The 11,091-nt window shown below is 42.5% G+C and overlaps 1 protein-coding gene across 4 annotated transcripts in view; it reads left to right on the forward strand.

The window, feature by feature from the left end:
• Positions 1–577: 577 nt before the first annotated feature.
• The window catches only part of sulf2b (sulfatase 2b), a 76,367-nt gene continuing 65,853 nt past the window's right edge, over positions 578–11,091 (forward strand). For all 4 annotated transcript variants that reach the window (XM_076101957.1, XM_076101983.1, XM_076101972.1 and 1 more), the window contains exon 1: positions 578–988. The gene's annotated coding sequence lies outside the window, so the exon portion shown is untranslated. The remainder of the gene's footprint in view (positions 989–11,091) is intronic.

Consider the following 11,091-nt stretch of genomic DNA (forward strand, 5'->3'; position numbering starts at 1 on the left):
TAAAATGTTAAAAATATATTACGTTGTTAAAATATGTTTTTAATCTTTTTGCGTATTGCAGGAAAGTAAATCCATAAAAACCTAGAATCATCATTAACGCATAGCGATCATTTTGTTTCCCCGTCCACATTTCATTCAAACTCTCTGCAGCAGCTGCTGATTACAGCATATTCTCAGACATTACACGACGTCTGTCTCATGAGTAAACTGTCCTTTGTGTAAAACTGATGAAGTCTAGACTTTAGTTTTCCAACACTGTTGTCTCAAATGTCATTAAGCATGAAACTAAAGTATCTGTCCACATACGTTTGTCCACATAATGTGTGTGTGTGTATATGTTTGTGTGTGTCTCTGTCTCTGTCCTCCCCCAGCCACCTCCCCTCCTCCTGTATTTATTTCATTTTGTCCTCTGCTGCGGTTCCTCCCCTTCCAGTCAGGGAGAGAGGTATTTCTGAGCCTCCCCATTGGTTTACAGCGAGCACAAGGCTCCACCCCCCCCCCCCCCCCCCTCTCTCTCTCTCTCTCTCTCTCTCTCTCTCTCTCTCTCTTTCTCAGAGAGGGGAGAGAGGGAGGGAGGGAGAGTGAAAGTGGAGAGGCAGGCAGGCAGACGTGTTGCAACAGATGGCTTTACAAGCGACGGCTGCACCGAGGAACTCTGGGAACGCCGTGAGAGACGGAGCAGAGATAGAGGAAGAAGTGTTAGAAAAACGGAACAAGAAAAAAGAGACAGAGTGAGACGTCTTCTTCCTCTTCCTCTTCCTCTTCTTCCCCTTTTCAGCTACACAAACTCACCGTCTTCGTCTCCAGGAAGACATGTCAGAGTGAGCACAAGTTTTACAGCTGAGAGGAGCAACAGTTGTGTGGAGGAGAGGAGAGTGTGATGTGAGCCTTCATCATCCTCCTCCTCCTCCTGAATCGGTGGGTCAGAGAGGAGAACACCTGCTGACAGCGAGGACGTTCCCCGAGGGAGGAGACGCAGCAGCAGGAGGTACAGGACTCTTTCTGTTCTACTTTATCAGGTCTTTAGCTGCTCTGAGGTCATTTCTGGACTGATGGAGTGTGTGTGAGGCTCTTCAGTTCTGCTCTACTTCACTGTGTGTCAGTTCCTGTTGGTCAGAGCAGCTTTGTTACTGTGTGTGTGTGTGTGTGTGTGTGTGTGTGTGTGTGTGTGTGTTGCTCCACTTTGCTGGTGTGCTCCTCGCATTAGTTTCGAGGCCATGTTGTGTTCACACTTGTCACACTTGTTTGCAGCAGTGTGTTTTAACATGCAGCTTTAACTGTGTGTGTGTGTGTGTGTGTGTGTGTGTGTGTGTTTATTGCTTCCTGCTTGACGGACACGTGGGAGTGTGTTATAGCTGCGCAGCACTGAGGTCAGTCAGGAAAGAGGGAGGAAAGAAAGAAGGGAGGATGAATGAAGGGAGGGAAAGGAAAGGAAGGAAGGAAGGAAAGCTGCTCCACCCAGCTCTGTTTTTATTATATTATTATTTTATGTTTCCTAACTAAGGAATAAAAGGAGTTTAACATACAAAGTAGGAAATAAAAAGAAGTTAGACGAATAGAAACGCTGAAAACAAACTCTGAGACTGTAAACCAAAATGTAAGAGGTGTGAAAGTGGAGGTAAAGATAACACAACATATCGTTACAACATGAATAAGAGTTGAGATGCAACAAAGAGCCTCGCCCGGAGTGGAACCCGTGACGCTGAAGCTATGCGCTCATCAGAAGACTTCATCGGGCTGTGACAGTGTTGGGAGATGACGATGTGTCGTCTATAAGTATGTACTAAGTATCTCCTCAACTGTCTGATGGAGTGCCGAGATACATGTCCATGTTCATGTTCCCCAGAGGATGAATCCTCACTTTGGTGAACTTTTAACCAGCGAGCAGGACAATCTTTTTATTTAACCAGTGACGTATCTTCTGCTAGATGGACTGAGGACACATTCTGCAGACATTCATGGTTCCCAGAGGATTCATCCTGTCGACTGTGTTCCTGTGAAACCACCGTCAGGTTGACAGTTGTAGTTAAACAAGAATGTGATGGATTCCCATTGAGTCTGCAGATAAAGGTTTCCATTCTAAATCAATCTTTTGTTTTCTCTATTAATCAATTAATTCATTGTTTTATCAAACCAACTAAAAATCATCATAAAAAAGAAGCGGAACTAAAGACTTTAACAATTTGTTTATAAATGTTGCTGCTGATTACTTTCTGTCAATCAGCTAACTGACTGTTTCAGCTCAACAATGAATGGATTGATAGACATTCATGTTCCCCAGAGGATGAATCTTTAACACTGTGGTTTCAGATAAAAGGTCAAAAAACATCAGTAGGATTCATCTTCTGGGGACCATGAGTTTGGACTAATAGTGTAGAACAACCAATAGTACTACAGGTAGAGACACGAAGAACTACTATGCTATAGTTTTGTGTGTGTGTGTGTGTGTGTGTGTGTGTGTGTGTGTGTGTGTGTGTGTGTGTGTAATGGCTACTTTGCAACCACTGGAATGTAAACATTCACTGACCCAAACTCTTCAAATATTAATGCACACACACACACACACACACACACACACACACACACACACACACACACACACACACACATACACGCCGAGCTGTTGCAAATTAAAATGTTATAAATTCTTATCACAAAACATTGGTGAGAAACCATGGCAGTAAAAATAAGATATTTACTAAATAAGCCGAGGACCTCATGTCTGTGCTCTTTAAAATAAACATTATTTTATTTTTGTAACACTTTGAAAATGCTCATATTTCTCTTCATCCTAACATTACATTGCTTTTATTTTTTTACTAAACATCAAGTTTTTTTAATCATCATTTCTTTTTTCACAAAAATTGTTTCTTTCTGTTCTTTTTTTTACCCAAACTTAAATTTTTGCTTCTTTTTTTTAAACCTAAAGTAACATTTCTATGTTTTCTCACGACGTCTATGAATCTTTCAGCATCATGAGTTTCATCTCTTCTGTAACCTTTATTGATGTTTCCTTTATTGACGGTTTCGTCTGACTGACGGCCGTTTGTTGTGTCAGGACACGACCGGGATTAACAGAGAGCGAGTGTGTGTGAAAGCATCACACTGTGTGTGTGTGTGAGTGTGTGTGTGGGTGTGAGTGAGTGTGTGTTTTCGGGGGTTTCCCTCCGCTCTGTACTGAACCGATGAAGACATTTAGCTTCTTCTTTCAGTAGTTTGTTCAACAATGAACAAACTACTGAAGTATCTTCAGAACAGACAGTTGGTTGTGTGTGTGTGTGTGTGTGTGTGTGTGTGTGTGTGTGTGTGTGTGTGTGTGTGTGTGTGTGTGTGTGTGTGAGAGAGAGATATTGACACTGTTGCCTGAAGCTTCTCATCCTCATTGTCCTTTCACCTTTCGACCTTCTGTTCTCTCTGGATCTCCAGCGATGTCCTTCTGTCTCTTCTTGTTTCCAGCTGCTCCGTTGGATTAATAATCCTCCGAACGCTGTTTGTAGTTCAATCCACAGACATCTTAAAGGCTGCTAACCACTGCATTGAATATTATAATATCAGCTCATTTATTTTTGCACTATAAAAAAGCAGTAAAGCAGTAAAGCAGTGTGACATAATCCAGAGTAAACTGTGATAAATAATAATGAGATCGTCTGTTTATGCTGCGTTTAAATATATTTTATTGCTCGTGAAATAAATCAGAAGCCTTTATTTACGAAACCTCAGTGTCCACTTAATTAGGTACACCGGTGCAATAAAATGCAATCCAATACAACTGCTCCACCATGAAGTCTCCTTTATGACACCTATGATGTTCAGCACGCTTTCATGGAGGTTTTAATTCAATTATGTTCATTTTTTTATATGAGATCATAAAGGTTTATTAACGTTCTAACCCACAGAATGTATGTAAATATAATAACATGTAGTCCGGTTCAACAGCAGGTTTGACTCTGATAATAATAAGCCTGTATGGAAGCCCATGAGGGCCTTTATTAAAATGTAATTCCCACAACAGCGTTATAACTTTCCATTTATGTTTGTTATTCAAGTTATAATAAAAATGCAATAATATCATTTGTATTTTCACACACTCACTCTTTCTATGACCATTTTACATTTGGAAAGCTGTTTGATGTTTCATTTTTAAAGTTGTACCGAGCTGTAATCAATATTCTATATTAACGATGTAGCCTGATTGTCCAGAATGTGAAAAAAAAATGCAAATGTAATTTTTGCATTTTCAGTTTTACACAAATAACAAACGGGCAACATGTGTGGAAAGTGTTGCTGCTATTGTGGAATTTCATTTTAATTGTAATAAAGTCCTCTAACATGCTTCTGATTGAATTGATACGATGTGAGCAGAAACTGAACATTATGTGTTTTGTAAAGATGTGTGGGACTCAACAATAGTTATTATTTTTAATTTAAATTAACTAGATTACATTTTGAAAATATTAAATCAACATGTGCAAACAGTTTTAGATGTTATTTCACCAAAACAAACATTTGTACTAATATTTAAAAAAGAATTGACAATCAATAATTTAAGATTATGTCAATGTTTTCATGCGTTAATGTTGAACAAAGAGAGTCGCAGGATCGATTCCCTCTCATCTCATGAGTCCAACCAGCCGAACACACACACGATGACATCATCGCCGAGAGTCAGCTGATCCTCGGCCCAATGTCGATACCATGGCAACGCAGCCTGGTGACCTTTGAACTCGTAGGGCGGTCTCACACACACACACACACACACACGCACATGCACACCCACACACACATACATGCACACGCACGCACACACACACACACACACACACACAGTCTCTGCTTCACTTTGTGTTTGTCACTTCTCGCTTTCTTCTCTTTCAAATACAAATTAATTTAGAAAGCCAGTGGCTGGAAGCGTGTGTGTGTGTGTGTGTGTGTGTGTGTGTGTGTGTGTGTGTGTGCGTGCGCGTGCGCATGCGTGCGTGCGTGTGTGTGTGTGTGTGTGTGTGTTGGGTCAGTGGGGTCACATGTAGAAATGTATAGAACAGCAGGGTCTCTTCTGTTCTATAGAAAGGCATTTTTACACACTCAGTGTACTGAAACAGTGTACTGTATGTGTGTGTGTGTGTGTCTGCGTGACGAGATGATAGATTTGACTAAATTGTCTGGACACAGAGCGTTTTTGAAGGCAGCATTTCAACCATGTTGAAGCTGAATGTATTTCTGTTGAGTGGAGGAGAACCTCAATATATATAAACCAGCTTTTATACTATTCATCAAGGGGCTCGGTTTATATGCATCATATCGTTTGTATAATGTTGTCCTTATCTTATGACAATATTAACTGTAGATTTAAAAAAAATTAGATCACAAGATAGTTTTGTTATCTTCAAAACATGCAGAGGAGGAAAGAACTATCAAAGTCTGTTAATAGCGGTCAAGTGAAACAAGACGTCAACGTTGATTTATTTGTCACTTAAATGGCGTACATCAATAAAAAAACGTCCTTAGTTATTTTAACTCCAACAACAATCTTTTTCTGTCTCAACTTAACTAAGTAGTTTAGTTGTCTCAACCTAACTAAGTAGTTTTGTCGTCTCAACCTAACTAAGTAGTTTTGTCGTCTCAACCTAACTAAGTAGTTTCGTTTCCTCAACCTAACTGAGTTTCCTTTGAAGATAGAAGTTTATTTTTAAAAGACTTTATTCATGTAACAAGTGTAAAATTGACACCTGTTGCTGAACTTTCGTCAAAAAATGCACGAAAATAGAGGAACTTTATGTAAGATATTAAACTGTTTTATGAGGTTACGTTAAACATATACAGGACTTTCACCCTGGAGATTGCTGTTCATGTTCAGAGTAAAACCAAAAGTCACGTTACAGAAAGTGACGTAACTTACTTACTTAACTTAAGTTACGTAAAAAACATACTTTTTTAAAACCAAACTATGATCTCTTCCTGAACCTAATCAAGTAGTAACATACTTAACCCACATGTTTAGATATATCGGACTATCCTGCACGTTGAACCAAGATGTCCATGTGGCTAGTTTTTGATTTTAGTCAAAAAGATATATATAAATGAGGGGGACATGTCCCTGCGGTCCACATATGAAATTTGGCCATTGTTATTTAACGCCAGCGTTTTTTCAGCAATAGTGTATTCAACACTCTGTGATTGTCTCTTTATTAGCAATTTGTATTGTTAAAAACAAAGGCATTAACATACAGGACCAAAAACACTGCATACACACATTCCATGTGATGTAGAAGTCCAAATAGGATTGTGAGTTCTGTATTATCGTGTTGGATGAGGTGATGAATCCTCTAAGCTTGTTCATTCCTTCCCATATACATTGTGGCTGTTATGAGCACTGCAGCCTGTAGGGGGCGCTGACAGCACTTCATAGTGTCAGTGGTGTCTCTTCTCTCTTGAACGTGCTGCAGTGTTTCCTCCAGTGTGACTTTACATCATAAATCAACTCCTAAGTCTCTCACACTTTAATTGTCCTTTTCACTTTGTTTCAGTTAGACAGAAGGTCAGTTAGCTGTTTTTTATTTTTTATTTATCTTAGAGCAGCTCTGATTGGTGTTCGTTCTCCTTGTGCTGTTATATGATGAAGCCCTCCCACGTCCTCCCCCGTCCTCCCCCGTCCCCCGCTGTAGCAGAATTCATGAAATTGGTAATCGTTATAGGCCGCAGTGTTGGAGCGGCTGACCTTCAGAGAGAAGGAATAGGGAGAGGTTTTAGTTTGAACTAATCTAAATTCTTCATAGAGCCGTTTAAAACAGTGACATTCAGCAGCAGACGTCGTTAGTTTACTACATCCTCTGCTGTTATTAATGAGAGAGAAGAAGAAGATAGGACGTTTCTGCTTAGACGGAATATAGGAACACGGGACTGAGGCAACATAGAGCTAAGGGAACATAGAGCTGAGGGAACACAGGACTGAGGGAACACAGGACTGGGGGAACAAACATAGGACTTGGGGACCATAGGACTGAGGGAAAATAGAGCTGAGGGAACACAGGAGTGAGGGAACATAGAGCTGAGGGACTATAGGGCTGAGGGAACATAGAGCTGAGGGACTATAGGGCTGAGGGAACATAGAGCTGAGGGACTATAGGGCTGAGGGACTATAGGGCTGAGGGAACATAGGGCTGAGGGACTATAGGGCTGAGGGAACATAGGGCTGAGGGACTATAGGGCTGAGGGACTATAGGGCTGAGGGAACATAGGGCTGAGGGACTATAGGGCTGAGGGACTATAGGGCTGAGGGACTATAGGGCTGAGGGAACATAGGGCTGAGGGACTATAGGGCTGAGGGACTATAGGGCTGAAGGAACATAGGGCTGAGGGACTATAGGGCTGAGGGAACATAGGGCTGAGGGACTATAGGGCTGAGGGACTATAGGGCTGAGGGACTATAGGGCTGAAGGAACATAGGGCTGAGGGAATATAGGGCTGAGGGACTATAGGGCTGAAGGAACATAGAGCTGAGGGACTATAGGGCTGAGGGAACATAGAGCTGAGGGACTATAGGGCTGAGGGAACATAGAGCTGAGGGACTATAGGGCTGAAGGAACATAGGGCTGAGGGACTATAGGGCTGAAGGAACATAGGGCTGAGGGACTATAGGGCTGAGGGACTATAGGGCTGAGGGACTATAGGGCTGAGGGACTATAGGGCTGAAGGAACATAGGGCTGAGGGAATATAGGGCTGAGGGACTATAGGGCTGAAGGAACATAGAGCTGAGGGACTATAGGGCTGAGGGAACATAGGGCTGAGGGACTATAGGGCTGAGGGAACGAACATAGAGCTGAGGGACTATAGGGCTGAGGGACTATAGGGCTGAGGGAACATAGGGCTGAGGGAACATAGAGCTGAGGGACTATAGGGCTGAGGGAACATAGAGCTGAGGGACTATAGGGCTGAGGGACTATAGGGCTGAGGGAACATAGGGCTGAGGGAACATAGAGCTGAGGGACTATAGGGCTGAAGGAACATAGGGCTGAGGGACTATAGGGCTGAAGGAACATAGGGCTGAGGGACTATAGGGCTGAGGGACTATAGGGCTGAAGGAACATAGGGCTGAGGGACTATAGGGCTGAGGGAACATAGAGGTGAGGGACTATAGGGCTGAAGGAACATAGGGCTGAGGGACTATAGGGCTGAGGGAACATAGAGGTGAGGGACTATAGGGCTGAAGGAACATAGGGCTGAGGGACTATAGGGCTGAGGGAACATAGAGGTGAGGGACTATAGGGCTGAAGGAACATAGGGCTGAGGGACTATAGGGCTGAGGGACTATAGGGCTGAAGGAACATAGGGCTGAGGGACTATAGGGCTGAGGGACTATAGGGCTGAAGGAACATAGGGCTGAGGGACTATAGGGCTTAGGGAACATAGGGCTGAGGAAACAGAGCTGATCACTGAGCTGAGAAAAGAGCTGAGGGAACACAGAGATGAGGGAACATGGACATTCTCCCGTCAGTGTGTCGTAATAACGGATTGTTTGAGTCCGGATCGGTTGGTGTCGACAGTCTGAAGATAAAATCACAGCTTGTTAAAAGATTCTTATCTGGTTGAGTCATCAACATCATTTTAAACATTTACAAACTGGATGTTATCATGAAACAAATGAACACATAACTAGAAGAGAATATCAAACTGTGCTATTTTATTATTATCTACTTCATCAGGTCTTAATGCAGCTCAGCTGAAGGACGTTTCCTCTCCATGTTGCCCTCATCTCTCCATCGTCCATCTCACCCGAACTTGACATTTTCCTTTTCTGCATGGATTGCTGTATAAATTATACATTTTGACGAATTTCCTTCTTAACTCCGTTACAGAAACACGAGAGAATTCCTGTTCCTGCTTAATTCTAGATGTAATCAGATCATCGCACAATGAGATTATTTGTTCATTATGTGTCGGGAGTCTGGTCTTTGTAGGGTTGTTGGATCATTTTAAGAATCTGTTCCCAGCTTGACACAACATCTGGATTATTTCTGTGCTACTGCTGGTCTCACTGAGCATGTAGCTCAGAAGCAGAGCTGCTGAATAAAACAGCAACCGCCCGTCAAACATGATCTCATGACGCCCGCCGGACGGAAACACCGCAAAAATGAGAATCAAACTCTGCAGTTACTGTCTTCAGGAAAAGGCACTGATTAGGTCACTCTCTGTGTGTGTGTGTGTGTGTGTGTGTGTGTGTGTGTGTGTGTGTGTGTGTGTGTGTGTGTGTGTGTGTGTGTGTGTGTGTGTGTGTGTGTGTGTGTGTGTGTGTTACATGACATGCTGAGTGGAAATGGAGCAGAGTGACTCCGACTGGCAGAACAGGACACAGACAGACAGACAGCGGGAGGAAGTGAAGTGTGTTTCAGATGAAGGTCACAGATGATTTTTCGTGTCCTGTGGGGGGAAACCTGTTTGTTGGCCGATTGATGGCGGTTACCAGAGACTGACACCATCCCAAAAATACTCCACCTACTTTGGCGGAGCAGAAACCCACCTGATACTGAGTTGACTACCTTTAGTGTACTCGTCATATGACGACATTTCACTTAGAGTGTATTTTGGATTCTCCCCTTATTGATGTTTTATATTTTATTTACCTCTTTTGTACTGCAACTGCTGCACAACTATTTAAATATAAATACAGTGTATCGTATCCTCAGCGTCGTTTCCTCAGTATCGTATCCTCAGTATCGTATCCTCAGTATCGTATCCTCAGTATCGTATCCTCAGTATCGTATCCTCAATATCGTATCCTCAATATCGTATCCTCAATATCGTATCCTCAGTATCGTATCCTCAGTATCGTTTCCTCAGTATCGTTTCCTCAGTATCGTATCCTCAGCATCGTTTCCTCAGTATCGTTTCCTCAGTATCGTTTCCTCAGTATCGTATCCTCAGTATCGTTTCCTCAGTATCGTTTCCTCAGTATCGTATCCTCAGTATCGTATCCTCAGTATCGTATCCTCAGTATCGTTTCCTCAGTATCGTATCCTCAGTATCGTTTCCTCAGTATCGTTTCCTCAGTATCGTATCCTCAGTATCGTTTCCTCAGTATCGTATCCTCAGTATCGTTTCCTCAGTATCGTATCCTCAGTATCGTTTCCTCAGTATCGTTTCCTCAGTATCGTATCCTCAGTATCGTATCCTCAGTATCGTATCCTCAATATCGTATCCTCAATATCGTATCCTCAGTATCGTATCCTCAATATCGTATCCTCAGTATCGTATCCTCAGCATCGTTTCCTCAGCATCGTATCCTCAGTATCGTTTCCTCAGTATCGTTTCCTCAGTATCGTATCCTCAGTATCGTATCCTCAGCATCGTTTCCTCAGCATCGTATCCTCAGTATCGTTTCCTCAGTATCGTTTCCTCAGTATCGTATCCTCAGCATCGTTTCCTCAGTATCGTTTCCTCAGTATCGTTTCCTCAGTATCGTATCCTCAGTATCGTTTCCTCAGTATCGTATCCTCAGTATCGTTTCCTCAGTATCGTATCCTCAGTATCGTTTCCTCAGTATCGTTTCCTCAGTATCGTATCCTCAGTATCGTATCCTCAGTATCGTATCCTCAATATCGTATCCTCAATATCGTATCCTCAGTATCGTATCCTCAATATCGTATCCTCAGTATCGTATCCTCAGCATCGTTTCCTCAGCATCGTATCCTCAGTATCGTTTCCTCAGTATCGTTTCCTCAGTATCGTATCCTCAGTATCGTATCCTTAGCATCGTTTCCTCAGCATCGTATCCTCAGTATCGTTTCCTCAGTATCGTTTCCTCAGTATCGTATCCTCAGTATCGTTTCCTCAGTATCGTATCCTCAGTATCGTATCCTCAGTATCGTTTCCTCAGTATCGTATCCTCAGTATCGTTTCCTCAGTATCGTTTCCTCAGTATCGTATCCTCAGTATCGTTTCCTCAGTATCGTATCCTCAGTATCGTTTCCTCAGTATCGTATCCTCAGTATCGTTTCCTCAGTATCGTTTCCTCAGTATCGTATCCTCAGTATCGTTTCCTCAGTATCGTTTCCTCAGTATCGTATCCTCAGTATCGTATCCTCAGTATCGTATCC

The sequence above is a fragment of the Anarhichas minor genome, unplaced genomic scaffold (assembly GCF_050575085.1).
Source record: "Anarhichas minor isolate MPS153535 unplaced genomic scaffold, ASM5057508v1 ptg000003l, whole genome shotgun sequence".
NCBI classification, from domain to species: domain Eukaryota; kingdom Metazoa; phylum Chordata; class Actinopteri; order Perciformes; family Anarhichadidae; genus Anarhichas; species Anarhichas minor.